Source organism: Impatiens glandulifera, chromosome 8 (genome assembly GCF_907164915.1).
Source record: "Impatiens glandulifera chromosome 8, dImpGla2.1, whole genome shotgun sequence".
In the NCBI taxonomy this organism is placed as follows: domain Eukaryota; kingdom Viridiplantae; phylum Streptophyta; class Magnoliopsida; order Ericales; family Balsaminaceae; genus Impatiens; species Impatiens glandulifera.
Window position 1 is genome coordinate 29,206,733 of NC_061869.1, and position 26,973 is coordinate 29,233,705.

Consider the following 26,973-nt stretch of genomic DNA (forward strand, 5'->3'; position numbering starts at 1 on the left):
CACCTACATAGAAACAAGTAACTACTTAGCTTCGTTTATATCTAAACATCATCAAAACTCAATTGATTAATATTTAGCATTTTTTTATTAATTAACTCTTTACATAGTTTTCCAAACAATTTCTTTTAAGTTAATTAACTCTTAATTTTTTCCAACATGTCTTATGAAATAGTGATATCCGTTGAAATTGCAAATATATCCGTTGATATTTTTGCCTACCTAAGAAGATAGAAGTCAATCTTCTTCAGTACCTTTGGACACCTTCAACCTTTGCTATAAAATTTTTCAAGCTTTCGAAATTTACAAGTTCTCAAAGTGTGTTAGAATCTCAAGTGTATTACAATACTACATATTCTGTGTCAGTGGTGAGCATGTTAAGTTGATAAAATTCGTTTATGTTCAATAGAATGAGTATATTGGAATGTCGAAAACAAATAGTACCTAAGTCCTGGTTGTTCGACTGAGTTTGTATACGTGTTGTAAACAGACTGAATATTCTAGTGAATATCATTCTCAAAGGTTTGAGAAGAATGGGTGATGTAGGAGTTTATACTTTGAACATCTATAAATCTCGTGTCTTGTGTTGTGTGCGTTTTTCCATATCTTATTGATCTTTGTGATAATTTGTTGCTTCAAATCGAAACAAACACTTTCGTACTTGAACTCGGTTCAAAAGTTTGTGATGGTTTGTGTAGAGTGGAGACGAGATAATCAACCTCTAACAAGGTTATTATCGAACGGTGTGTGTGTAAGCGTTCAATGGCATGGCAAGTGGTATCATGGCAAGATGTTTCTACTCTCATTCACTCACATTTCAATATATCTATCGTCAATAAGGCCCTAATGTTCGAAAGTAAAGATTTCATTGATTAGAAGTTACGTATGCAAGTGTACTTAGCTTAAGTAGAAGATGACATAATGTACGTTATGTCTGATGTTCCAATAAAGATTGACAAGGAATGAAACGAGTGGACAAATGACGATAAGAGTAAGAAGAATATTGATAATCTGGCCAGGAATGCTATCTACAACACTTTGGATAAAAACACGTTTGCAAAAATCAAAGCATGCACTACTTCCAAGGAAGTGTAGGAGATTATCATCCAACTTAATGAGGGCAACGAACGAATCAAGGAAAACAAGATCATGGTGGCCACTTAGAAATTTGACAACGTAGAGATGCGCCCTGGAGAAACCATGAAAGAGTTCGGTGATCGTTTCACAAGTATTGTGAATGAACTTTCCCTTTAGGGAAAATCTTACGAAAAAAGGAGAGAATCGTCAAAGCGCTAAGAGCTCTTCCCAACGCTTAGGATGTCTAGACAATGGTAATGAGGGAATCCAGAAGACTTAATAAGATGAAGTTGCACGATGTATTTGAAGATTTGAAAGCTTAGGAGTTCGAGATGAACTCAAGAAATGAAGATGATCCATGAACTTTAAATGTGACCAAACCTTTGGTATCATCTATGGAACCAGTAGTCCCTATACCTATCAAGTCAACTGAACAATTCAGCGAAGATGAAATGGCTATGCTCGCAAATAAATTTGAAAGATTCATGAAGAAGAGTCAGCCACACTCATCCTACAACAACAACAATGACTACAAGGCTAATGTACGTTGTTTCAACTGTGACGCTCATGGTTACTACAAGTAAGAATGTCAAAAGCCAATAAGAGATGATAGAAATCCAGCCGAACTAAAGAATAAGGAAGATAAAAAATCATCCAACAAGGATCAAAAGGAAATGATGATAGAGGAAAGTAGAGACAAATAGGCTCAAAGTGATATAGAGTCAAGCGATAGTGACAATAATGAAGTCAGATGTCTCATGGCCAACGAAGAAGATGTATTTGATTTTGCCACTAAAGAGTTTACTTGAGATGATTTAATTACTGCACTTAATGACATGGTCATTGAGTACAAGAATCTGTCCGAGCTCGTTTCAAACCAACCTACCAAAGTGAGTGGTAGCACAACTGAACTATCCTTTGAGAATGAGAAGCTCAAGGAGACAGTTCAATCGTTGACTGAGGAAAACGAAAGAACCAAGTATGTGATTGATGTATGGATGAGATATGGCGATGCTATGAATCAGATGACGAGTCATTAGAGGACCGCAAACTGCAAATTTGGTCTAGGCTATAATAACAACAATCCAAGTATGTCATGAAAAGAGTTTAAACCCAAGAAAGGAAAGCTTCCTTTCATAAACTTTGTCAAGGGTATATTAACCAAGTCACGATTCAAATGAGGAAGTAATTAAAAAGGAACTAAAATATGTGGATCCAACCGATAAGTCACGTTGGCTTAATCCTGAGAGAAGGAAACTCAGTCGTTCAGCTGGGTATGGACATGACAAAAGACCAAAGAGGTATCATCATAACCCACCTTCAAAACACGATGAATCATTCAAAAGAAGACAGAGAGATGTCAAACCTAATTCTAGTAGGGTTATTGAGCCTAACACCCTGAGATCCATAAGAATAATACAAGTATGGATCCCCAATGGACTAATTAACCGTGGACACAATTAAATATGGGTACCAAAGGTGTAAATAACTTTATTTACAGGAAAAACAGGTTAACTTCTTGGAGAAATCATAATGGTATCTGGATAGTGGATGCTCAAGGATTATGACCGGAAATAACAAACTTCTAACCAACATTGTAAAGAAATCTGGATCAACAGTCAAATTCGTCGACAACTCCAAGGGTAAGACTGTGGGAAAGGGTTAGATTGTCCATGGTAATCTAACCATAAACAATTTGCTACTTGTTAAAAATCTGTGTTTCAATCTGCTTAACATTAGTCAAATGTGTGATATAGGATATACTGTTGAATTCCTTAGACAATCATGCATAGTTAAGTATCAACAAGGAAGTACCTTGTTGACAATATTAACTGGAAAAATAAGGCAACTAACTCTATTTGCATGATAGCTTAACATGATCAAAAATGGCTTTGGCATAAGAGACTACATCATCTAAACTTTAAAACTATTAACACTATCTACTCTAAAGAACTAGTTAAAGGTATCCCTAAATTAACCTTTTCAAAAGATAGAGTATGTTCTGCATGTCAAATGGGTAAATAATTAAATCAATTTTCAAAAGTAAAGGAAAAATTCAATTTGAAAGATGTTTAGAGTTGTTACATATGGATCTTTTCGGTCCAATTAGAGTATTAAGCTTTGGAGGAATGAGGTACACCTTAGTAATTATTGATGTTTATTCTAGTTTTACATGGGTTATCTTCATACCATCAAAATATCAAGCCACTCCTAATTTGATTAAAATATTTAAAAGAGTACAAAATGAAAAATCCATGAAAGGTAATAAAATTAGAAGTGATAGGGGTACTGAGTTCACAAATAGGATTCTATCTTTCTACCTTGAGGAATCTGGAATTAGACATGAGTTGTCTAGTGCTAGAACTCCACAACAAAACGGTTTGGCTGAAAGGAGAAACAAAACTCTAAAGGAGGTAACCAGATCAATGATAACTGACTCCGGTGCAACTCAAAGGCTTTGGGTGGAGGCCATCAACTATTTAAATTCGAGAAAAATGATCATATTTTATTTGCACAAATTTATGTGGATGATATTATATTTGGTTCACTTAACCCCAAACTGTGTGAGAAATTCTTTAAGTTAATGACAGATAAGTTTGAAATGAGCATGATGGGGGAGCTAAGTTTCTTCTTGGGCCTTCAACTTCGTCAACTTGAAGGAGACACATTCATCAACCAAGCAAAGTACACAAAGGAGCTGCTTTACTGCTTCAACTCCAATAAGTACTTTAGTCAATCTTGACAAGGATGAAGATGGTTAAAGTATTGATGTAACTGCTTATCGTGGGATAATTGGATCTTGACTCTACCTAACCGCAAACAGGCTAGACAAATTATTCGCTGTTGGAGTTTGTGGAAGATTTCAGGCAATCCTAAATAATCTCATTATGTAGCTGCTAAAATAATCTTAAAATATCTTAAGGGTACTCAAAATGTGGGACTGTAGTATCTGAAGGATACTAGTTTCAATATGGCTAGCTACTCTGATGCAGATTATGCAGGTTGCAAAGTGGACAGAAAAAGCACAAGTGGAACTTGTCAATTCCTTAGCGATAGACTTGTTTCATGGCACAGTAAGAAGAAAATATCAATAGCTACCTCCACAGCTGAAGCAGAATACCTTGCCGTAGGAAGGTGCTGTGCCCAATTGCTTTAGATTCAACAACAACTAAGAGACTTCGGTGTCGAGGCTATAGAGTTCCCAATATTTTGTGACAACACCAACGCGATTTCCATAACCTATAATTCAGTGTTGCACTCAAGGACCAAGCACATAGACATCAGACACCATTTCATTCGAGATCATGTGACGTAGAAACATATCCGCCTAGAATATGTCTTAACCAATCAACAAGTGGCTGATATATCCACCAAGCCACTCCAAGAGACTAAGTTTTTTTACTTTAGAAATATTTTGGGTCTTACAAATATTAATTAAACATCTTTAAAAATGCGGCATGCATTCAGGATAAACTCCCTCGTTTTCAAAAAGGGTTCATCACATTTGTCTTCATGAAAAACCAGACATACATTAAGGGAGAAGCCCTTGCTTTTGAAAAACATGTTAATTACATTTGTTTTCATGAAAACTGAGCACATTCTCATGGACAAGCCTTCTCTTTTCAAAATATCTCAATTGCATAAAATTTTGATTTCAGTATTCCCTTAAACTTATCGACTTTTCAAGATTTCTGTATTTTCTCAAACTAGTCGGTTTTTCTAATTTTCAGTTTTTTAAAACCTCTCACATGCATAAGTATAGAAGAAAAACAACCTGAAGTAGATAAAACCGGGTGACTTTCCCCCTTTGAAATTAATAAAGATAATTCAATCGAGACACGTGTAAAACAAACCGGACGGTTCAAGCAATCTAGAGCTTAAGAGGACCAATCATTTTAAGGTTGAACAAAAAACCGCTCGGCTCAGTTTCTCTTCAAAACAAATGACCGGTCCCTTGAATAAAGGACATGCAGAAAGCCAACCAGTTATTTATGTAAACATTTAGGTAGTATCATCTTTAAAGACAAAATGAGAAAGTTGTCTTAATTAATTTCATCTGCTTTTATTTCTTCTATAATATTAAAAAGGTCAAATCTCGAGTAACGTGAAGACCTATGTCTCTCAACGTTTACATTTATGAACAACATAATACTCTAGTAACGGTTAGATTCTTATGACGAATAGACTCTAGGATGACTCTTAAGTGGTAATTTCCTCCTATTTAAAGATGAATTCTTTAAGAATAGTTCACATAGATCCATTTCAGATCTCTCTAGGCGAATCCAAGATCTAAAGCTCTCTCTCACAATCAAACAACCTTTTTCTTTTCTCAAATGAATCCAACTTTTGCTCGCAACACCTTAATCGTAGATTTCGATTCCGTTCTTTCTATTGAAGACGAGGAAGTTCTTCAGTTATTTCTATCTCTAGAAAACTCCGGGTTAAAAAAGTTCCTAGAAGGATCTCAACTGATTCATGAAGAGGAAGTCTTTGAACTCTTCGAAAACACAAGAGTAGTTGATGATTCCATCTTGTCAAAAGTTGAAGGAAAAGAAGTTATTCTGAATGAGGAAGTTTTTGCTCGGCTTTTCGACCTTCCTACGGAAGGATTTTGTGAGTTCCATCCATCTCCAGAAAATTTTATTCACGATATGACATTCCTTTCCTCAAACTCCGCCACTTGTGTGGAAACTCATGGAGTTAAATCTCTGTTGAGACCTGATTTCCAGATTCTCAACGATGTCATTGCAAGATCTATGTTGAAAAGAAAGTCCACACACTTCTACACAAAGAAATTTTTAGAAATGATGATCGCCATAAATAGAGGCACTCCAATCAACTAGTCAAAAGTCATTTTTGATAATCTAAAGAGAATGATCTCTTCACCAAAGAAGATGACTGGGTATGTCTCCCAGCTTGGTCACGTTCTCCAAGATCACAACATTAACCTTGGACCAGGAACCCATCTAAGATCATCCCATATCTTGACCAAAGACTGGGTCATGAACTGGATCGATAGGGTAGAAACGACAAATGTTAGGAAAGAATCAAGTATAGAGTCCTCAAGTCATTAGATCCCTATTAGATCTTCCACTAACTCTTCATATTAACATGTTTGAATTTTTGAAAAAGCAAAATCGGTCATTTTGCGTTTTAAAATCGGTTAGTTAAAATTAAGTTTTTTTAAATTATATGTGAGTTGTATGTTATTATCCTATTTAATGAAGTAATGGATTATTTAAAATTATGTGTATTAATTAAATTGCATAATTAACGTCAATTTCCATTACAACAGTTATGATTAAAAATAATAATCATTTTATCTTGGAAACACACTACTTTTCAAATTGGCGCCATATTTCCCCTTTTAATAGCGTTTGGGAATACGCGTTATTAAAAGTGACGGTTCAAATTCATGGCAGTTAAAAACACGTTTGACATTTTCCTTTTAATGAGGTGCATGCCGAAAATCTGGGATTACAACATCCTCTAAAAAACCCTAAAACCCAAACTTTTGTTCCACCTTCTCTCTAAAAATATATCTTTTCATCTTCTGCCCCTCTCTCAATCCTTCAATATGGCTAAGGATAACTCATCCTCTAACAATGTTTTACAGGTTGATTTCAAATAAATCTTCGAATCTAGAACAAATTTGATGAAGTTGATGTTCAGATCTATTGAAGATTTCGGTCTTAGGCACTTCTTGGAAGGAAATAGTCTTACCTATAACGAATCAGTACGATTATTATTCGATTCGGAGAAGATAAATGGAAAATATATCTGGGCTAAGGTTAATAATTCCGAGTTCACCATTACTGAAGAACTATTCACACGAGTTTTGAAGCATCCGACTCATGGACGAGACTTTACTAAACCTATGTCTCACAGCGTAACATCTGATCTACAAATCATCCTATCAGATAGCGATGTTCCCGTTAGCAGTAGTAGAAAGAAAATGGATCTAAAATACGAATATTGCCTTCTCTTCGACATCGTATCCAAATTGCTCCAAGGAAAAGGCAGAAATTTCGACACCATCACTCAATCCAAGTTCGAAATGATGGGTTCCATCATTAGGGGTGACCTTATCAACTAGAGACGTGTTTTGTTCAACACTCTCAGCGAAATGGTGTCCTCCCATACCAAAGAAGCCTCGGCTATTTAGTATAGATCGGATGAATCATGAAGCACTTATATGTTCCTGCCGGTCTAGGTACTTCTTTAAGCCCAAGAAAATCATAACTGTTGTCAATGTTGGTCATTATATTTTCTAGGATGAATAAAACCAAGGAGATTAACTCCGAAGCTTTCGGAAAACAAGCTAGTGGCAGAAGATCTGTCGTTGCGAAACCGACAGAAAGAAAGTCGGTTAGCCATCTAAGACGAGTACATGCAGCTACTCGCGCGACATCAAGTAAAAGACTCAGATTTGGAATTGAGTCTGCTACAAGAACCAACAGTGTTTCCATAACCCGAGCTTAGGATGCCGACGAAATAACTTCATCTCGAAAGAAAGTTCGGATTGAGGTAAATATTCCTACTCCCCCTCCATTTAACGGTTCATCAGTTCTAGAGGAAAACACATGTCGTCAAAATACTACGATTGAGCCTACGGTTTTAGAGGCCCAATCGGCAATTAATATCAATACAGATCTTATAAATGCTGCTGAAACCGAGCGATTGAAGGGTTCGCAAACCGACCGGCAAGATAAAGGTCCCCAAGCCAGCCAACTGGCTGTTTTGAAAACCGATCGGCAACAGGCATAACAAACCGATCGGTTATAAGATGTTCAAACCGATCAGCTTAATGCACAATAATCCGACCATCCTGACCCTGATGCTACCTGTCGGTTAGACAATCGTGAAACCGATCGGTTAAAGAAACCTCAAATCAATCGGGTAGATGCTGATGAAACTAATCGATCCAAAGTAGTTATAACCGGTCATTTACATCCTAATCAAGCAACTAAGATCCCAACTTGAGTAATGGTTTCATGAAACGCTCCTGATCAGACGCCTACCGCAACATATAATGAAAGATTCCTTCCAACTCAAACTTTTTCTCACGAAATCCTATTACACATGCCTCCTCCGAATGAACATTCATTAAAAAGGGAACTATGTTGGGTCAATTTATTTTGACTAAGTGTTGAAATAATTTATCCATTGAGATTTTGATGATGAAATGACTTATGAGTTTTGATGCAGATGTATTGAAACAATATTTTATAAGACTTGGCTCTAATGAGAGACATTAGACCGATTTTGGCATTAGATGTATAGAATTAGACGTATAGTATAACTCATCGGAGTTAGACGAGTAGTCTAATGAATGCATAGAATTAGACGTACAGTCTAACTCATCAGAGTTAGACATGTAGTCTAATGAATGTATAAAATTAGACGTATAGTCTAACTCATCGGAGTTAGACGTGTAGTCTAATGAATGCATAGAATTAGACGTACAATCTAACTCATCGGAGTTAGACGTGTAGTCTAATGAATGCATAGAATTAGACGTATAGTCTAACTCATCGGAGTTAGACGTGTAGTCTAATGAATGTATAGAATTAGAAGTACAGTCTAACTCATCGGAGTTAGACGTGTAGTCTAATGAATGTATGGAATTAGACGTAAGTCTAATATACACGGAATTAGACGTAAGTCTAATGTTTTCGAAATTAGACGTACAGTCTAACTCATAGGAGTTAGACGTGTAGTCTAATAGACATGTAATTAGACGGATGGTCTAATAGATATTTCGGAATTAGACGTACAGTCTAACTCACCGGAGTTAGACGTGTAGTCTAATATATTTGCAATTAGACGGATAGTCTAATTTATGCGGAATTAGACGTACAATTTAACTCATCGGAGTTAGACATGTAGTCTAATAGACTGTAAAAGTTAGACGTGAGTCTAACTCCTTCAGACAAGTCTGAGGTAGAACCGAATTAGACGTGCAGTCTAATTCAGTGGAGTTAGATGTGCAGTCTAATGGTTATCAGATAATTAGACGTGCAGTCTAATTAGTGAAAGTTAGACGTGAGTCTAACTCCTTCAGATAAGTCTGAGGTAGAACCAGATTTAGACGTGCAGTCTAACTCAGTGGAGTTAGACGTGCAGTCTAATGGTTATTGGATAATTAGACGTGCAGTCTAATTAGTGAAAGTTAGACGTGCGTCTAACTCCTTCAGACAAGTCTGAGGTAGAACCGGAATTAGACATGCAGTCTAACTCAGTGGAGTTAGACGTGCAGTCTAATGGTTATTGTAATTAGACGTGAGTCTAATTCTATTAGACCAAGCGGTCTAATAGACGTTCTTTTATTAGAAGGAGATGTTTGATTTCATTAGACTGATTTTACAATCTGTCTAACTGAAATACGTCTAATGCTCAGTTTAAGTAGTATGCCTGAAGCTAGCATTTCACCTACCCACGTGCTATAGCTGTACCCTACTCCTGCTCCACTTTCTAGTGAAGATTAGTACAACAGCTATATGCAACCAACTAAGGAGTGCCACGTAAGAGAATTTTCCTCACATCACTTGTTTTGCAGGTACATCCTTGATGAAATATTCGGCGCACTACCAGTGATGTACGATCACGATCTTTGTGCTCAGAACCTGCTGTGTACAATGGAGGCTTTCCAATGGAAGAGTGCCACGTATCATTCAAAAAGATTCAACCGTTACCTCCTGCTCTGTATTTAACAAATCTAAAGGACAACGGACAATCTGTCTTAACAAGCACAACGGATAACCTTACGAACTTGCGGAATTATCATATAACGAACAAGCAATCTGATTTTGCAGAGAGAAAAACTACTCAATCATCTTGCTTACTAAATTCATACTATGAAACTGCTTTCTGATTGTACTGTGTCTGAATCAAGAGAGAGCTAGAATCAAAACACCTTTAGCTGAGTGATATTCTTCATCTTGTAATTGAACAGAAAGTGTTCTGTTCAATAGTGAGCTAAGTGTGTGTAAACTGTATTTGATTCGAATCATATTATAGTGAATCCTTCCGGTGGTTAGAAGAAGGATGACGTAGGAGAGTTTCTCCGAACATCCATAAACAAACTGTTGTGTTCTTCATTTATGTTATGTTTTCATATTTCATCTTGTGCTTCAAACCCAAGTAAATAATTCCGCCTTGAATCTGTTTCAAGTGTTTGCAAAAGTTTGCGTAGAATAGAAAACGAATTAAATCCCTAACATGATTTCTTTCAAACTGTTTTTCATAAGCCTTCATCCATAGCCAGACCACCGTCTCTATCGATAAAGCCGATCCTATCAATTGGTATCAAAGCCTTGTTTCTATTCTCAAGCCTTTCCTTAAATATGTCGACCATATCCAAAGATGCCAGTGCTACAGCCATTCCAACTTTCTCTCGAGAAAACTACATTGTTTGGAAGAAAAGAGTTCGTGCTCATCTCTCTTCTCTTCATGATGACATGTGGAGCATTGTCACAGAAGGTCCTATCAAGATTGATAAGGAGAAGGCTGACTGGATCGCTGATGAAAAGAGGCAGAACAACCTCAACAACATGGCTCTTGATGTACTATACAGATCTCTCGATGATAGTATGTTTAACTACATTATCGAATGCGATACTGCCAAAGAGGTCTGAGACAGACTCACTCAATTGTGCGAGGGAAACGAGCAAACCAAGGAAATCAAGATCATGGTTGCCACTCAACAGTTCAATAGCTTCAAGATGCGTCCTAGTGAAACAGTTCATCTCGAAAGAAAGTTCGGATTGAGGTAAATATTCCTACTCCCCCTCCATTTAACGGTTCATCAGTTCTAGAGGAAAACACATGTCGTCAAAATACTACGATTGAGCCTACGGTTTTAGAGGCCCAATCGGCAATTAATATCAATACAGATCTTATAAATGCTGCTGAAACCGAGCGATTGAAGGGTTCGCAAACCGACCGGCAAGATAAAGGTCCCCAAGCCAGCCAACTGGCTGTTTTGAAAACCGATCGGCAACAGGCATAACAAACCGATCGGTTATAAGATGTTCAAACCGATCAGCTTAATGCACAATAATCCGACCATCCTGACCCTGATGCTACCTGTCGGTTAGACAATCGTGAAACCGATCGGTTAAAGAAACCTCAAATCAATCGGGTAGATGCTGATGAAACTAATCGATCCAAAGTAGTTATAACCGGTCATTTACATCCTAATCAAGCAACTAAGATCCCAACTTGAGTAATGGTTTCATGAAACGCTCCTGATCAGACGCCTACCGCAACATATAATGAAAGATTCCTTCCAACTCAAACTTTTTCTCACGAAATCCTATTACACATGCCTCCTCCGAATGAACATTCATTAAAAAGGGAACTATGTTGGGTCAATTTATTTTGACTAAGTGTTGAAATAATTTATCCATTGAGATTTTGATGATGAAATGACTTATGAGTTTTGATGCAGATGTATTGAAACAATATTTTATAAGACTTGGCTCTAATGAGAGACATTAGACCGATTTTGGCATTAGATGTATAGAATTAGACGTATAGTATAACTCATCGGAGTTAGACGAGTAGTCTAATGAATGCATAGAATTAGACGTACAGTCTAACTCATCAGAGTTAGACATGTAGTCTAATGAATGTATAAAATTAGACGTATAGTCTAACTCATCGGAGTTAGACGTGTAGTCTAATGAATGCATAGAATTAGACGTACAATCCAACTCATCGGAGTTAGACGTGTAGTCTAATGAATGCATAGAATTAGACGTACAGTCTAACTCATCGGAGTTAGACATGTAGTCTAATGAATGTATAGAATTAGACGTACAGTCTAACTCATCGGAGTTAGACGTGTAGTCTAATGAATGTATGGAATTAGACGTAAGTCTAATATACACGGAATTAGACGTATGTCTAATGTTTTCGAAATTAGACGTACAGTCTAACTCATAGGAGTTAGACGTGTAGTCTAATAGACTTGTAATTAGACGGATGGTCTAATAGATATTTCGGAATTAGACGTACAGTCTAACTCACCGGAGTTAGACGTGTAGTCTAATATATTTGCAATTAGACGGATAGTCTAATTTATGCGGAATTAGACGTACAATTTAACTCATCGGAGTTAGACATGTAGTCTAATAGACTTTAAAAGTTAGACGTGAGTCTAACTCCTTCAGACAAGTCTGAGGTAGAACCGAATTAGACGTGCAGTCTAATTCAGTGGAGTTAGATGTGCAGTCTAATGGTTATCAGATAATTAGACGTGCAGTCTAATTAGTGAAAGTTAGACGTGAGTCTAACTCCTTCAGATAAGTCTGAGGTAGAACAAGAATTAGACGTGCAGTCTAACTCAGTGGAGTTAGACGTGCAGTCTAATGGTTATTGGATAATTAGACGTGCAGTCTAATTAGTGAAAGTTAGACGTGCGTCTAACTCCTTCAGACAAGTCTGAGGTAGAACCGGAATTAGACATGCAGTCTAACTCAGTGGAGTTAGACGTGCAGTCTAATGGTTATTGTAATTAGACGTGAGTCTAATTCTATTAGACCAGGCGGTCTAATAGACGTTCTTTTATTAGAAGGAGATGTTTGATTTCATTAGACTGATTTTACAATCCGTCTAACTGAAATACGTCTAATGCTCAGTTTAAGCAGTATGCCTAAAGCTAGCATTTCCCCTACCCACGAGCTATAGCTGTACCCTACTCATGCTCCACTTTCTAGTTAAGATTAGTACAACAGATATATGCAACCAACCAAGGAATGCCACGTAAGAGAATTTTCCTCACATTACTTGTTTTGTAGGTACATCCCTGATGGAATATTCGGCGCACTACCAGTGATGTACGGCTACGATCCTTGTGCTCAGAACCTGCTGTGTACAATGGAGGATTTCCAATGGAAGAGTTCCATGTATCATTCTAAAAGATTCGACCGTTAGCTCCTGCTCTGTATTTAACAAATCTAAAGGACAACGGACAATCTGTCTTAACAAGCACAACGGCTAACCTTACGAACTTGCAGAATTATCATATAACGAACAAGCAATCTGATTTTGCAGAGAGAAAAACTACTCAATCATCTTGCTTACTAAATTCATACTATGAAACTGCTTTCTGATTGTACTGTGTCTGAATCAAGAGAGAGCTAGAATCAAAACACCTTTAGCTGAGTGATATTCTTCATCTTGTAATTGAACAGAAAGTGTTCTGTTCAATAGTGAGCTAAGTGTGTGTAAACTGTATTTGATTCGAATCATATTATAGTGAATCCTTCCGGTGGTTAGAAGAAGGATGACGTAGGAGAGTTTCTCCGAACATCCATAAACAAACTGTTGTGTTCTTCATTTATGTTATGTTTTCATATTTCATCTTGTGCTTCAAACCCAAGTAAACAATTCCGCCTTGAATCCGTTTCAAGTGTTTACAAAAATTTGTGTAGAATAGAAAGAGAATTAAATCCCTAACAGGATTTCTTTCAAACCGTTTTTCATAAGCCTTCATCCATAGCTAGACCCCCGTCTCTATCGATAAAGCCGATCCTATCAAACTAGTTGAATCCCTCTCCTCTTTTTACGCAATGAGAACTTCAAGGCAGCTTGAGATCATAGAACCTATTCCAGATACCGAACCAGAGGAAGTTGTCAATCCAGGCATATATCCAATCACAGGCAAGCCAAACAAAGGCAAGCCAGACAAACGTCGTGTTCCTCCTTTTCCTGAATCGCTTCTTGATATCACTCCTGAGGCACAGACATCCATTAAGCTAATTCATGAGCAGGTTGAGGCTGGAACTATGGTTAAAATTAACGCTTACAACACTTGGGCAAACATCGGATTGGAAAATAATTTTGGTGAAGTGTTCCCGGACCTAGTAACAATTAGAAATTGGTTAAACTATTATCATTGGAGGAATCAGTCTTCTCCATCACTAAGACAAGAACCGTTGTTTCAGCTCTCAAAAGAGGTGAATTCTTGGAGGCTTATGCAAGGGGCCACGCGATTTTTCCGGCTCTAAAGGCAGGCCTGTCCTACTATAATCCTACCTCTAAAACAACAAAAATAGTTGCGAAAGTGATCAAACATCTGACCTGGCTACTGGAGTTCTATGTTTCCACTACTCTTCGGTATATTATGGGGGTGAAACCTTAGAAGACTCCGGTATTCCACCTTAACGAATCGATTTAAATCATGATGAACTTCATTGAAGAAGTGTCCCATTCTCAAAGTGAATTTCAACATATCAGAACCGAATAACTGCCTATTGAGGAAGGAGGAACATCAAAGCAAATCTGGTCTCCATCCGAAGAACGTGAGCTCTTTGATGGATATTAAGTACGGGGACTTTGTGTTAAAGATAAATATGGTGGTATGTCAAGACAAGAATGGGAACAAATTGATGAAAGGCAAAGAATTACATCGGCTGACATAGAATGATAGGATCGACGACACCAATAGAGACTGGGGTCTGGCTATTGATGACGACTTCGGATAAACGATTTGATAGAAATTATGTTAGGGATTTAAATCATTTTCTATTCTTCACAAACTCCAGGAAACTCTTGAACGATTCAAGTGCGAAAACGTTTGCTCAGGTTTGAAGCTAAGAACCAAAGAAGAAGAAGATGACAGAATGTAAATGACACAAAGAGCTGTTTATGGATGTTCGGAGCAAAACTCTCCTACACCACCCCTTTTTCCAACCACCAGAAGGATTCACTATACTTTATTTAGAATAGAATACTGTTGCACGGCTAGCTCATTATTGAACAGAACAAACTCAGTTTAACTTACAATATATTGAGGAATATCGCTCAGCTAGACAATACTTTGATTCTATCTCTCTTGATGTACACATAGTAAATCAAGAAAGAAAATTATGAGTTCGTGTATTAGCTTGTATGATCGCGTGTAATCCAGCACTTTCTAGTGATTCATCCGTTGTCCTTGAGGATCTTTAAATAGGGAGCATGTACCAATGGTCGAATCTTCTATAATGACACGTGGAGAACTTCTATTGGAAAGCCTCCATAATACACATGTACAGCAGACTCTGAGCACTATGATCGTGGCCGTACCAATCTGGTAGTGCGCCAAATTTTCTTCTAGGATTTTCCTGCAAGAAACAAGTAGTGAGAAAAATATTTGCTTATGTGGCATTGGTTCATTGGTTGCAACTGACTGTTGTACTGATATGCATAGAATAGTTGGGCAGGAGTAGCGTACAACTAATTGATTATGGGTAAACGAACGCTAGCTTAAAGAAACTACTCAAGCATGACATTAGACGTGCTTCAATTAGACTAACAAGTCTAATGAAATTAGATGCCCCTGTCTAATAACATGATACATTAGACCACATGGTCTAATAGAATTAGACGACACGACTAATTACGGTTCCCTTCAGACTAATCTGAAAGAGTTAGACTACACGTCTAACTCTCATCTGTTAGAAAGCACGTCTAACTACGTTTCCTTAAGACTAATCTGAAGGAGTTAGACTACATGTCTAACTCTCATCTATTAGACTGCACGTCTAACTACGCATGTTAGATTGTACGTCTAACTACGTTTCCCTTCAAACTAATCTGAAGGAGTTAGACCACATGTCTAACTCTCATCTGTTAGACGACACGTCTAACTATGTTTCCCTTTAGACTAATATGAAGGAGTTAAACTGCACGTCTAACACTCATATGTTAGACGACACATCTAGCTACGCCTATTAGAATGCACGTTTAACTACGTATCCGTTAGACTGCACGTCTAACTACGCCTGTTAAACTGCACGTCTAACTGCGTATCCGTTAGATTGCACGTCTAACTACGCATCTGTTATACTGCACGTCTAACTATGTCTGTTAGAATGCACTTCTAACTACATATCTATTAAACTGCACATTTAACTACGTCTGTTAGACTGCACGTCTAACTACGTATCTATTAAATTGCACGTTTAACTACGTCTGTTAAACTGCACGCCTAACTACGTCTGTTAGACTGCACGTCTAACTACGTATTTGTGAGACTGCATGTCTAACTACGTATCTATTAGACTGCACGTCTGACTACATATCAGTTACACTGCACGTCTAACTACATTTGTTAGACTGCACATCTAACTACGTCTGTTAGACTACACGTCTAACAACGTCTGTTAGACTACACATCTAACTAAATACGTATAATAGCCAATAAGTCTAATGAACCTTATTCAGATTTAGTCTAATTAACATGTTTTAATGGACCTGCACAAAGACAATTAGACGGCTTAGATTTCTTCTTTGAGTTTTATACACACTCATCATCAAAATTCCATTAGTCAGAATACTTTGACCCTTTGTAAAAATAATTTGACCTAACATAGAAGAATCCCTAATACTTGGGTCAACCTCTGATGAAGATATAAACGAAAATAGATAGGATACAACAAACTCCAATCCTTTATCTGTGGCTAACAAGGATCATGTCTCCTCTCTTCAGGTCGAGAATCATGAACCTTCTAGTGTTGATGTCCCTCCTCCAAAACCAACCGGTATTAAAGCCCCTCCGATTATTGAAGAGGAAATTGAAGCCCCACATGCAAACAAGCCGACCCCTGCTCATTCTAAATCGGGTACGTCTTTTAAATCTAAAGGAATATCGGATTATAGTCATAAGAACAAGGATGAAAACGCTGAAGAACCGACCCGTCCTGAAATGTCTCTCCAAGTTAGCTCACATCACGCTCGACCTCTCCAAGCAGTCCCCTTGTATCTCCTGTATCCAATTGATCCGAATCTGAAGAAAAACCAATGAAAGACCTCCGACAGATTGTCATGGAGGTGATTGCGCCGTGTCAAGAATTAATTCAGAAACGACTGAATCAAATGGAGAGAATGCACACTAGGGCTTCAAATGAACAAAGCATAGAACTAAAAAAGTTAAGCAGGAGATGCAAAAGTTAGTCTACTAATTATTTGAAAATTTATTTATGAGTTTAATTTTGTATTTTGTCTCATAGCCTTCGCTCAAAGTTTTTCAATTTTTAGAAGTTTTGAAATCTTTTGATTTTACCCATTAAAATATTAATCTTTTTAGAAGTTATAGAAATATAATTTTAATTTTTTTCTTATAGAAAATACCAATTACCGCCTGTTTGGAATATACATAATTGATGCATGAATTTAATTAACTTGAGCTTAAGTAAACTTCTACTGTTACAAATTAATGCGCAGGCATGATGTGGAGTAGAATTAGAAGAGAGTAGGGATTAATGGTTTCCTTATAGGTATGGGATTTGTGATTATTTATTATTGTATTAAGAGATCAGGTTGATCAAGTTATATATAGGTATAGGAGTTGTTTGCCTCTCCCTTCTCTCCTTCGCCTCCGACTGTGATGGGTTCTGATTTGTTAGCATATTTTTAATTTTTTTTATTTCCATTTATGAATCTAATATATATATTTTGATACTTAATTTTAAATATCCGAGAACTGTGATTAATTTGGATATATATGCGAGAGTAAATGAATATTTGAGTCTGATTATGAGTTGACTTACCCATAAACTTAAAATGGTTAAAATAAAAATAAAAATGATATAGATATGTTTCGAACTTACAAATTAAAAAAAACAAGTACAATCTTTTAACCATTTAAGTAATAAGATTTTATATTTTAATTTTAACATTAAATTTGATAAACGTGAGATATTTTTAACCATATAAGTTTTACTTTTAATATATATATATATAAATAAAATAATACTTAATTTTAAAGTGTACGGATTGTGGGATCGAGAGTTGTGGTTAATTTAGATCTATATGTGAGAGTAAATGAATATTTAGGTTGGATTGTGGGTTGACTTACTCATAAACTTAAAACGGTTAAAATTAAAATTAAAATGTTATATATATGTTTTGAATTTAGATCATAACAAAATAAGTACAATTTTTTAACCAAATGTGATTGGGATGTGGTTTGTCGAAGGATAATAGTTAGGTAATAATTGAAAGTGGTTAAAAAATATAAATCAAATATTTGATTGACCAAAGTGTGAGGTCACTCTGCTAAATGTTAAAAAATATGAATTAAATGTTTTACCAAAGTGAAAGTGTAAGGTCAAGATATGAGAGGTTCATTGAGAAAAAAATATGTGATGAGATACGTGAGAAGATAAGAAATGTGATGTATGGTTAGTTGAAGTGAGGATAAAAATATGGGTTGTATATTACAAAAACATGTGAGAAAATGAATTGTTTGATTAAGTGCAAGTAATGCCTTTGAGAGAATAGAGATTGATTAGGACTGGTGGATAAATGTGAAATTAGATGATTTTTGATTAGTCGAAGTGAAAGTAAGGTAAAGAGATAGATGTCGATTGGAAAGAAATTGATATTGATGGTTAAAATGTGCAAGAATATTACAAGTTATTTGAATAAAAAGTTAAGATCACGAGATGAGAAGTTCAATTTGAATTTGTAGATAATTGTGGAATGAAAAGATTGGTCAGTCGGATTGCTTTAAGGTCACGAGATGAGAGCTCGATTGAGCATTGATGGGCTAAATTGAAGGTAAAAAATAGATTGGTAATGTTTGAGATTTTTAATTTCACCAAAGTGAAAGTGTAAGGTTCACGATATTAAAGTCCTATTGAGAAAAAATATGTTATCAAATATGTGAGAAATGAGTTATTTTACCGAAGTAATAAAATGTGAAATAAGAGTGTTTTATTTTTATTTTAATTTATTATTCGTGATTTATTAAAAATTTTAAACATTGAATATATATTTTATTTATTATAATTATTTGATCTGTTTGTATCGCACGAGAATCTTACTAGTTATTTCATAATTTAAATTGAATAAAAATAATAGAAACAAATTACAAACATAAGCATAATTGGTCATAATAAACTAATTTTGCTCACAAATACAGTAATATGCCAAGTTAATTAGAAAGAACTCTATATTCAATACAATACATTAACATAATGTTGTTTGAAGGTCCATTACTTTCTCTTTTTTCTCAATTATGGGCACTATCATATATAACCGATTTTACTACAACCTAAAAAAAAGAGAAGATTAATAAAATTATAGGCAATTAAAGTTGAAAATGCTAAACAAAAATTTCAATGAATTTAATATATTTAACTTACATTTTGACTGGCGGTATAAAGTATTAAATGTCTTAATTGAATGATTCAAAACTGATACTACTTCTTTCTATGATATATTATATTTATTGTTAATAAATAAAAACTAGAATAAATTATTACTAAAATTACAATCCAAACGTTTTTTCGATGTTTGGCCACCTTATTGTTCACAATTTGCTCAAGCTTGGATTGTTTTTCTTTTTTTTCCGTTAGTGGACGTCCACGAAACCTTATTTTCAATGGGTTGTGCAACCTCTTCATAAATCTACTCTCATCACCCTTCAAGAATGAATTTCATTAACATCCATTATCTTTTATTTTGTTTCTTTCAACATCTCATTTACAATCAACAACCTCTCGTCATTTTTTGACCCAAGGTTTGAGATTTCATTTCACAGCGATCTTTGTCTATCTTCCTTAATATGACATGCGTCATCATAAATATTGTTCATTCCCTGACATCCACTCTTAACATCTTTCCCCCATCGACTCAAAACATACTTGTATAAAATTCTAGTAATTTTTAATTGAAAAAGAACATAAATCAAATATCTACACACAATTCTTCAAAACTTAAAGAGGCGACACAAACACTTCATCTCACACCGTGACTCGTTAAAGTGCACCCAAATTGAATTGTCCTTTCCATTTCCACCCCATTTCCCAAAGATTGTTTCCACCATTTTAAACACAAGATTGGATCATTCTCACTTCACTAATAAAGTGTAACAATACATCAAATCTCTACTTTTATCATGAATCATCGTAAATATCTTATGGTGAAGACTTTTTGAAATTTCTTTTCTATTAAATAAAACTTAATGACTAGAAAGCAAGAATTGAAAGATATAAAATCAAAAGTATTTTTTTTTTCAACTTTATCTCACACCGTGACTCGTTATAGTGCACCCAAATTGAATTGTCCTTTCCATTTCCACCCCATTTCCCAAAGATTGTTTCCACCATTTTAAACACAATAGTGGATCATTCTCACTTCACTAATAAAGTGTAACAATACATCAAATCTCTAATTTTATCATGAATCATCGTGAATATCTTATGGTGTAGACTTTTTGAAATTGCTTTTCTATTAAATAAAACTTAATGACTAGAAAGCAAGAATTGAAAGATAAAAAACAAAAGTATTTTTTTTTTCAATCTTATTTTTCATGCCATTGTCATAATGTACATAAAATTGTTTCAATTGTTTCGAAATGAAAATACTCATCAAAAAATATATTCATACTCTAACTTTTTAACTCGTTGAAATCTCAGCCCAAAATTTATCTTTCACAAAAGTTGACAACCATTTATGACGGATTTCATATAGAGAATTCAACCAATCATTCCCCCCAAATTGAATTATTTAATGAATTTACTCCACCTGCTCTCACATTCGTTAGAAGTAAATGAATGGTACACAACATTCATCTTTTTTTATCAACTTATATTTGGCATGACTACTAAACTTGGATGAAATTTTTTTCATGATATGCCGAAAAACATAAACTTTATACATTAACTCAAATATCAACTAACAAGTCAAATACCGTCATTTAAACAATAGGAGGCTTTGATAATTTGAAAATAGTCTATATCTATACATATTATTTTTATACATACTAAAGAGTAATCATGTAATCATTTGATTATATTAATTACCTTATATCTACCTAAATCTTGCTCTAATATTTCTTTCATACACCATTACCACTATACATAAGTGATTATATGTGAATTCTTCCAAAGTATACAACATTGTTAAAGTGTTGGTTCAAATTAAACTAAGAAAAGAGAAAAATAATTAAGAAAAAAACAATTAATTAACGTAAATGTATAAGCATAACATAATTTTGATGATATGGTTTGAACAAAATTAAGTTAAGTTATTTGTCTTTGTGCAGGTACAGATCTAAAGAAGACGGTCTAGTTAGATGCGGTCTAATTCCTTCAGACATGGTCTAAAGAAAAGTGCAGTTAGACGTGGTCTAAATCTTTTAGACGTGGTCTAAAGAAAAGAGCATTTAGACGTGGTCTAACTCCTTTAGACGCGGTCTAAAGGAAAGCGTAGTTAGACGCGGTCTAACTCATTTAGACGTGACCTAAAGGGAAGCACAGTTAGACGCGGTCTAACTCCTTTAGACGTGGTCTAAAGGAAAGCGCAGTAAGACGCGGTCTAACTCCTTTAGACGTGGTCTAAAGGGAAGCGTAGTTAGACGTCGTCTAACTTTTTTAAACGTGGTCTAAAGGGAAGAGTAGTTAGATGTCGTCTAACACCTTTAGACGTGGTCTAAAGGGAAGCACAGTTAGACACCGACTAACTCTTTTAGACGTGGTCTAAAGGAAAGCACAGTTAGACGCAATCTAATTCCTTTAGAAGTGGTTTAAAGAGAAGCGCGGTTAGACGCAGTCTAACTCTCTTAGACGTCCAAAGGAGCGTCTAACTTCGTACTCATTCATCTCATATGTAGTTACCGTTTTCAATAGTTTGATAAGCCAACTGATCCCAACAAATTAAAGACTGCCATGTACGCGTTTATCACTCAAATTGCCCACATTGTATCTCTCAAGTATAAGACAATTTAGAGGATATTCAGTGCACTACCTGTCTGGTACAGCCACGATTCCAATGCTCAGAATCTAATGTACTCTCGTACTATTAGCGGTCATCTAACAAAAGGAGAACACATGTCCATAAAGAATATTCGATCGTTGGTTTACTTCAAGTATAAATTGCTACTTATGGAAAATGGGCGAACAACTTGAAGAAATCACTTGCTCACATACTTGCTCTTTCCATCTTATTGTCCAATCTCTTTTTAAAATCTCTAGAGTAAATTACTTATTATCAAGTTGTGATCATACTGTAATTCATATACTGTCTTTTCTGTATGAAATCTCGTGTTGTAAGTTGAATAAAGGTTGTTCTGTTCAACAGAGAGTTAGCTAGAAGTTCAGAAGTAGGCAGTTGTTAAGCTCTATGGTTTCTGATTGGGTTTGTGTTACCAACCAAAGCCTTCAAGTGGATATCCTTCCAGTTGTGGTAGAAGGCGTGACATATGAGTTTTATCTCCGAACATCCATAAAACTCCCCGTGTTCTTTACTTTCTGCCATTTACATTCGTTCATCTAATGCTTCAAATCCAATAAATGGTTCCACACTTGAACTTGTTCAAGTGTTTGTGAAGATTTACGAAGAATAGAAACATGTTTTTAACTTCTAAAAGAGTTAAAACTTAATTGAAGTCATAAATTGTTCATAATAGCCAGACCCTAATGTCTATTGTCAACACCGATCCTAACAAGTGATATCAGAACCTTGTTTTCTATTATCAAGCATCATCAAATCCAAAATCATGTCTATGATTGCCACCAACAAGGTTCCTATGTTTTGTAAGGAAAACTACAACATATGGAATTTGAGAGTACAAACTCATTTATCTGTTATAGATGATGACATGTGGTTTGTCATCACCAATGGTTCGATAAAGATTGAGAAGCCAAGATCTGAATGGACTAGTGAAGATAAGAGGAAGAATAACCTCAAAAACATGGCTAAAGACATCATCTAAAAGACTATGGATGATAACATGTTCAACAAGATCATCACATGCCCCACTACCAAAGAAATTTGGGAGAAGCTGACACAACTGTGGGCAATGAGAAAACCAAAGAAAACAAACTCATGATTGCCTCACAATAGTTCGATAACTTACAGATGCGTCTTGGAGAGATGTTGAATGAGTTCAATGAGAGATTCAGTAAAATCATCACTACTCTATCCACTCTTAGGACCTCAACAAGATAGAGCTCTATGATTTGCTAGCCGATCTGAAGGCCTACGATTTGACATAAACTCTAGGAACGAAGAGGAATATTCCACATCCGTCATCTCTACCAAGGCGTTGGTGACTGTTGAGGAGCCACCTGCTTCCACGACTGTGAAAACTGTTGCAGGGTCGATCAACAACAACGCTATGGCTCTCTTCGTGAAAAAATTCGGTAAATTCATGAAGAAGAGCAATCCTAACTCAATCTCTTCAAATAAAAACAATGTTGATAAGAGTAACTATAAGTATGGGATTTGTGATTATTTATTATTGTATTAAGAGATCAGGTTGATTAAGTTATATATAGGTATAGGAGTTATGTGCCTCGCCCTTCTCTCCTTCGCCTCAGACTGTGATGGGTTTTGATTTGTTAGCATATTTTTCATTTTTTTATTTCCATCTATAAATATAATATATATATTTTGATACTTAATTTTAAATATTTGAATTGTTGCGTCGAGAGCTGTGATTAATTTGGATATATATGTGAGAGTAAATGAATATTTGAGTCTAATTATGAGTTGTCCCACCCATAAACTTAAAATGGTTAAAATAAAAATAAAAATTATATAGGTATGTTTCGAACTTACAAATTAACAAAACAAGTACAACATTTTAACCACTTAAGTAAATTAAATTTTATATTTTAAATTTAACATTAAATTTGATGACGCGGTACATTCTTAACCATATAAGTTCTACTTTTAATATATATACATATATATATATATATATATAATGATGCTTAATTTTAAAGTGTACAGATTGTGGGGTCGAGAGTTGTGGTTAATTTGGATATATATGTGAGAGTAAAGAGATATTTATGTCGGATTGTGGGTTGACTCACTCATAAACTTAAAATGGTTAAAATTAAAATTAAAATGTTATATATATGTTTTGAACTTACATCATAACAAAATAAGTACAATCCTTTATCCAAATGTGATTGGGATGTGGTTTGCCGAAGGATAATAGGTAGGTAATAATTGAAAGTGGTTAAAAAATATAAACTAAATATTTAATTGACCAAAGTGTGAGGTCACGACGCTAAATGTTAAAAAATATGAATAAAATATTTTACCAAAGTGAAAGTGTAAGGTCAAGATATGAGAGGTTCATTGAGAAAAAATATGTGATGAGATGCGTAAGAAGATAAGGAATGTGATGTATGGTTAGTCAAAGTGATGATAAAAATACGGGGTTGTATATTATAAAACATGAGAGAAAATAAATTGTTTGATTAAGTACAAGTAATTCCTTTGAGAGAATAGAGATTGATTAGGACTGGTGGATAAATGTGGAATTAGATGATTTTTGATTAGTCGAAGTGAAATTAAGGTAAAGAGATAGAAGTTGATTGAGAAAGAAATTGATATTGATTGAGAAAGAAGTTATTTGAATAAAAAGTTAAGGTCACGAGATGAGAAGTTCGATTTGAATTTGTAGATAATTGTGGAATGAAATGATTGGTCAGTCGGATTGCTTTAAGGTCACGAGATGAGAGCTCAATTGAGCATTGATGGGATAAATTGAAGGTAAAAAATAGATTGGTAATGTTTGAGATTTTTATTTGACTAAAGTGAAAGTGTAAAGTTACGATATGAAAGTCCTATTAAGAAAAAAATATGTGATCAGATATGTGAGTTACCGAAGTAATAATATGTGAAATAAGAGTGTTCTATTTTTATTTTCATTTTTTATTCGTGATTTATTAAGAATTTTAAACATTGAATACATATTTTAGTTATCATGTTTGTATCGCACGAGAATCTTACTAGTTATTTCATAATTTAAATATAAAATGCAACATTATTTTTTAAAGTAAAGTGTATTAAATTGAATACAAAATAAAAATAGACTTGTTATACTATTTACATATACGAAGTACCTAATTTTTCTACATCTGTTAATACAAATAAATTACAAACATAAGCACAATTTGTCATAATAAACTAATTTTGCTCACAAATACAGTAATATGCCAAGTTAATTGGAAAGAACTCTATATTCAATACAATACATTAACATATTAAAATAACGTTGTTTGAAGGTCCATTACTTTCTCTTTTTGGTCCATTACTTTCTCTTTTTTCTCAATTATGGGCACTATCACATCCAACCGATTTTACTACAATCCCCCAAAAAAGAGGATATTAATAAAATTATAGGCAATTGAAATTGAAAATGCTAAACAAATTTTTTAATGAATTTAATGTATTTAACTTACATTTTGACTGTCTAAAGTATCAAATGTCTTAATTGAATGATTCAAAACTGATACTACTTCTTCCTATGATATATTACATTTAGTGTTAATAAATAAAAACTAGAATTAATTATTACTGAAATTACAATCCAAACGTTTTTTCGATGTTTGGCCACCTTATTGTTCACAATTTTCTCAAGATTGGATTGTTTTTCTTTTTTTCCGTTAGTGGACGTCCACGAAACCTTACTTTCAATGGGCTTTCAATGGGCTGTGCAACCTCTTCATAATTCTACTCTCATCACCCTTCAACGAATGAATTTCATTAACACCCATTACCTTATATTTTGTTTCTTTCAACATCTCATTTACAATCAACAACCTCTCGTCATTTTTTGACCCAAGGTTTGAGATTTCATTTCACAGTGATTAGAGGCTATTGTTCTTTGTCTACCTTTCTTAATATGACATGCGTCATCATAAATATTGTTCATTCCTTGACATCCACGCTTGACATCTATACCCCATTGACTCAAAACATACTTGTCAAAAATTCTAGTAATTTTTAATCAAAAAAGAACATAAATAAAATATCTACACACAATTCCTCAAAACTTAAAGAGGCGACACAAACACTTCATCTCACACTGTGACTCATTAAAGTGCACCCAAATTGGATTTTCCTTTCCATAGGAGGAAGGTTTATTCTTTCCCTAGAGTCAACTACTCCAGAATCTTTCTTCAGGAGCTCTTTTTGCTGTTCGTGCTCGCCGCGGACTCCATTACAGATTTGGTTTGTTTTTCCCTATAGACAGCACATAAGCGGTCTGTCTTTTAGAACGAGTGACCGACTGGCCACATGTCTGTTGGTTGGAAGAGCCAGAACCCATCTTCTATGAGAGGTTTATTCTCGCAAGAGCGCTCTTTACGGAAAAAGTTTTGTATATGTAACTCGGGTTAATAGCCTCACCCTCTCTAATAGGGACATCCAAATGCTTCAGAAAACGACTGAGTTGGTCTGCGAAGCCTACACTCTCCTTATTCTTGGAGTAAATCGACTCATATAGATTAGAAAATAGTGTAGAGGCCTAGTTTACTTGAATACCTTTAAAGATAGTTATCATATAGTCGAAGCAATCCTGGCTATATGAATCGAATGAGCCTGCTATGCCTTGGAGAACCTTCGCTAAAATATCGTTTAAGAGAATAAAATGTGGCTTTAGAGCCTTCTTCTTCCTGTTCAGCCTTATTTCAGAACCGTCGTTTGAGAAGACCGTCTTCATCTCCATGATAGTTTCTGCAGGAAATGCAAGATTAAAGGTATGGGCCTTTGTTGGAAGTTCAAAGAACTCCGCATATTCAGATTCGTTAAATGGATAAAGGAGATTCATTCATAGTCACCGTAATGGATTCTTTGACCAAGACCGCCGTCTTGAAAAACTCTTGAACTTCCTTCTCATAGAATATAAACGGACCGCCGAGATACTTTCCAAGACCGGAATACTCCAAGGATCGGAACATATCTACCACATCCTGTTGATCGAAAGAATACACCGAGGAGAAATCCACATGCAGAGTGAAGTGACCAAGAGTGATGTTCTTGTTAGCCATTTTGAGAAAGGATGATGAAGATGAAACAATTTCTTAGAGATAAGTTAGAGAAAACTAGGGTTCTTAAGAAATTAGTGATCGTAAAAGGCATCCGACGCATGCACAATATCCT